Raw genomic sequence first — 5504 nt, 5'->3', positions numbered from 1 at the left:
TGTTTACAGCTGTGAGGAGTGGGCGTTGACACTTGGTAAATAAAGCATTTTGATTGATGTTGCTTTCCAAAGGAACACAAGAGATTTTAATTTAATTTGAATGTTGTGCCTAATGTAGAGAACTGTGCGTAATGTTTTGTAAAACTTAGAGTTGTAAAGTGTGAGTATGAAGCAGGAATTGTGCTTGCAATTTTGCAGACTTGGTTTAGGGATTTGGTGGATGAGTTTCAGATTTCAGTGACTGCGTTTAGTGTTTAAACAATTGTAAAAAACTGTATATCACTAGGGATGAGAGAGAAAGGGCAATCGCTTCAATCTGTCTGAGGAATCCCTTAGCTCCCTCTAGTGCTTTCTCAAAGACAGTTCAGATAAGATGGGTTAAAAAAAAAAAAAAACTACCATGAAGAAAGTCACCACAAAATCACAGCCTTCCCATACAAACTTGCCCAAACTCATACCCCCAGATAAATGCTGAAATTCACTAAAACTTTGCTCAGGGAAGGTTTGCTGACCTTTCCAGCCTGCAGCCTTGCTTTTATTCCTGCACACGGCTGTCTAAAACAAAGGTCAGAGAGATCACCAGCAGTCCACAGCTGACAGCAATAGTCTGCCCGTGCTGTGACTCGCTCGTAAAAAGTCATTTCTGGGGCCAAACTTTGGTCATACTGGACAATGAATTTTTAGCTTTCAGGTTAATTTGAAAGGAAAATGCATATGAATAAGTGACTAAAACAAAAGACAACTTTACCATTGCTGTTTGTTACTTTACACTGTACTTTCTATTCAGTTCTCAATGAAAAAAAAAAACAGCCTCACCCTGTTGGCCCAGTTTCAGGCTTCAGCATTGGGCTAGATACATTTTCATTATTCAAATGTCTCGCGCCGGCATAGCAAAACATTTGCTTTGTAATTTTGGTTGCTTTACTTGACATGCAGCCATTTGTCTTTTTGTAACTGGACTGTAGATGGCAGATAAAGCAGAGCTGTATCCTTTTTTTTGTACTTATGTTTGGGATAAATGTATGTTTCATGGACTGCAAAGCTTCTGATTTGTAAAACTGTGGTTGCAAAGAAAGTGTGGTTTAAGTAACTACACATTCTTTGCTCTAGCTTTAAATAGCAGGGTAAATCCTTCATAACTAGGGTCAATAAATAGAAAATATGTCATTAAGAAAATCCAGGATAGATACAGAACATACCACATGGTGTATTATTTTTGTAAAGGCGAGGTATTAAAATGTACTTGGAAACTTCACGAACAAAAATACACTGCTCCAAAATGAGATATTATAGGTGCAGCACATAAAAGTGTAGTTTTACACTGCTGTCTGGTGAGTCTCTCTCTTTATGACTCAGTGGAAGCGAGTGATTTCAGTATAGGGAAGGCCTGCACTCTCGTAATTCCAATGAGTTGATTTATGTCAGTGTGTGTGGGGGGTTGGTGGTGGTGGTTTAGGACTTCATGCCTCCTTGTCTGGCTGTCAGGGTGATGTACGGCTCTAATAGATAGTGCTTGATCATGCAGGGAGCTCTGTGAAGGAGCCTGTGCACACGGCATGTGTGCCAGCGTCACGGGAGAGCCTGAACCAGCAGATGGTGCTCTTGTTGTATCCTTAAACATATCTCTCTCTCTCTCTCTCTCTCTTACACACACATACAGATACACACACTTTTGTCTTGGAAACTCAGGTCCAGACAGCGTGAGACGGAGCCACTCATCCTGATCAGAGGGCTGAGATTGTTGAGATTGTCCCACGTCACTCAACGGCTGCTGCCACTGCTGCCCAGCCCCAGTCTCCTCAGTGCCACTGGGCTCATATAACCAGCCTTGCTCCAAGAATTGACTGCTTGCTCAGCTAATGTGAATTTGGCAGACTGCGGTAAAATACAATATGAGTGCAGAACAATAAAGCAACCAGGCTCACTGGATACTTAATCCTTCATACTTTGCTGGTCACTTCAGTGACGCAGGGAATCCACAAACAATTTCCACCATGGCTCAACTGTCAAATCGTGCTCTTAACATGAAGTAGATACATCACTGTTGCATAACTGTTCATGGATAAAATATGTGTTTACATTGAACAATTAGCTTCCTGGGGTTTAACTAGGTCACTTCTTGTGGGTGTGCAGCATGAATGCAAATGCATCTAATTCTACCTTCCTAAAGCTTTGGCCTCCCCCTCATGTGAGTTGCTTCTTTGCCAAGTTAATCCAGAGTATGGATCTGCATGGAGAGGCTTTACATACAAATGGATGGGGAGGAGAGGGGAGAGAAGCTGTTGGGCTGATGGAAGAGACACAGGAATAGTAGGAGATAGATGGAAAAAAATTTATATTTCTCCACGCAGAGAGAGAGAGAATGAGATGGTGAAGAGGTTGCTGCTGCCACATTTCTCTGTTTAGAGCTACTAGAGGTAGATTACTCCAAAGTGGGTATTAGGCAGCCAGGAACTGCTGGAGAGAGTTAAGACACCGAGCAAAGCCCTGCTGGGCATCCAGCCTCTCGGAGTTGACTCATATTCTACGTGGGCAAGGTTTGCATGTACACACACACACACACAAACACGCACTATGCTCCCACTTTTGTAAAATCATGCGTGCAGATTCTTTCTTACTGCACAGTCACACAAAAACATATGCTCCATTTTTAATAGATATTTTAATGCACAAAACTCGCATGTGTGATGCTGTCCCTCTGTCTCATAGCCTCTAGCTCTCTCTCTCACACACACACACAAACACACACACACACATGCTTGGTAGCTAGAATTACCGTTTGTCCCAAACTGAGGCCTTGATCCCTTCTGCAAGCTGCAATGTTCAATGCTTAAAGGCCAAAGCTGTGATCCAAATATAAACAAAAGAGTTCAAAAGGATTCACCACACAGGGACCTGCTATGACTCCTCAACCGACTGGCAGGTCTTTCAATGCATGGATTAACACCAGACAACAACTAATAAAGGTGTGTTTGCAGCAGCAATACTCTCATTTATGGTCAACTGACAAACTACTGATTCTTCATCATTAAGTAAAACTCTTCAGTTATGTATATGAATTTAGCACAAATTTATAAGGATTGGCACTTTAAGCACAATGTAGCCAAGAACATATTGTTCCCTAATAAGGACTCTCACACTTTGGGCTTTATTTCACTCACACACACACATACACACACAAAGCAGGGAGGAGTGGACTCTTTATTGGTACTTACGTCATGGTGGAAAGAACATTTTCTTGCCCATATTCCTGTCTGAGGTTAACGGGCAACATCCGTCTCTTCCTCGCTCTCTCCCTCCCACATTCTCACTTTCCCCAACTCCCTCGTCTTGATTTCTCGCTCTTCCCTCGCCTTACCCTCTCTCTCTCTCTCTCTATGTCTGCCTCCAACACACATTTATTTCTCTGTGTAGGAGAGCCTTGCTGCGAGCACGGGCCCACGGGGACCCTTTCACGCTGCTGCTGTGCACAGTGGCTGCTGATTGTAACCTTATGTGCCCCTGCAAGTGAGTCATGCGAGGTAAAGAAGGAGTTTGTGTGTGTGTGAGAGAAGGAGAGAGAGAGAGAAAGAGGGGGGAAAGTTGGGTACAGCTATTAAAGAAACTGCCAGGCTACTGAATGTGCCTTTCATAATGTGGTAATCAGCTTAAGTATTGACACTCGCTCAAAGCATTATGGCGTCCAGTCCCACAGGGTGCACATTAGGCCAGGCCTAGGAGCAGATATTGATTCAGCACTCTGGGGTTTTACATACTAACACATCATAAAGTCATCTGTGGAAAAAGTTGCTCACTTGTTATCAGTCACCCATCGGGCAAATGATGTGTACCCTTATTTCATCAATGATGGATAGCATTCATTATTATTGCACTATTATGGGTTCATCATTTTTAAAGCATTCCAGGGCAGGTTTGTATCTGTGTTTAGTGATCATGTTACGATCTCAAATGAATGTAGATAAGTTATTTTATTATCTATGCTTTTAATGTTTGATGGTGATTTAATTTGTTTGCAAGTTGAACCTGAAAGTAAAAAAAACAATAAAATCTCATAACTGAACCCATATTGTTCAATTATGTGCTTTATTTTGAGTGAAATGCACCTTTGACACAAGTGCCAGCTAGACTGCTGTGCTGACGTTGTGCCAGCAGGTGGCATGACACAGTCTTGCTATTCTTGAGTGTATCAGCTCTGACTACATGGCCTCAGGCAGCATGACCACAGGAAAATAGACTGACTTCACACTCCTCTGTCCGCTGCCAGCATGACAGCGCTCGATTACTCAGCCGACAAAGAAACACACACGCACATGTGCGCTACACACACACACACACACACACACACACACACACACACACACACACACACACACACACACACACACACACAAACACATGTTAAGATGCCACGCACGTTAAGAGCTTCTGCGTTTTTATTTTTAATAGAAAAAAAGTATTCCAAATAATACAACAGGAAGTATCCAGTAAAGATGTCAAACAAAAAAAAAAAATGTGATCAGGTCTGTGTCTCCACAGCAACCACGCATCCTCCCCTTGAGCTGTCCCCAGTTTTGCTGCTTCAGTGCCTGAGTGTGTATGGATGTGTGTTTATGTGTATGAACACTGAAACAAAACAGAAATACAGCTGGACACAATACCTCTGATTGATGCAAATGAAAAGTCTGCTGGTGAAATGAAAGGGGGATACGATGATGAGTGTTTGTTTGTGTGGTTTATATGTACAAGCGGAGGTGTGTTGGAATTAGAGTGTGTTACCAAATGTACAATAAATTCCTCCATATATATGTGTGTGTGTGCGTCCGCTAGGATCTGCTGTGACGGTATGGTATATGACGGAGGACGGATTGGGTCGAGACACAGATGCTCTGAATTACGCAGCTTCAGTCTGCCTGCTGTGGTGATGAGGATGATGATAATGACACTGATGATGATGATGATGATGATGATGATACACTACGAAGGAAGCCAAGATTAAAACAAACTGAAGAAGGAACATCAGAAAAAGGGAAAAAAAAATAAAAATAAGTGAACGAGTGGCTGCGGAACAGAATAAAAACTAAAAAACAAGGTCCTTGACTTCAGAAGGCAGGAGGAGTTTAGAGTTTCTAAATCACCAGCTCGCTCCCTACTCTCTCTTATTAAAATATCACAAAATTTCCCCTCTTTCTTCTCCACCTTCCCTCACCCACCCTCTGCCCATTCTCTCAGTCCCTTGTGGCCCAGGCCGGCCTGGCTGTAGGTAGGCAGGCCGAAAAAGTTCAGTGCGGATCCTGTTGGCGTTACGTAACACCTCTGCCTTCACCATCCTTTCCTCCTTCCTTTCTTGTCCACTCGTTTGTCTTTCAGTCCTCCGCACACACCCACCAGGAAAACGTGTGTCCTCACTGGGCCTCCATATTTGGGAGCTTTTTCCAATTTACGGGAGTTAGTTATTCGGGGTTGGACAACAGAGGGACAGACGGACAGATATGGAGGGATGAGGA

The sequence above is a fragment of the Thunnus maccoyii genome, chromosome 7, assembly GCF_910596095.1.
Source record: "Thunnus maccoyii chromosome 7, fThuMac1.1, whole genome shotgun sequence".
Classification (NCBI taxonomy): Eukaryota; Metazoa; Chordata; class Actinopteri; order Scombriformes; family Scombridae; genus Thunnus; species Thunnus maccoyii.
The sequence above is the reverse complement of the archived record's forward strand: the minus strand, read 5'-3'. Positions refer to the sequence as shown.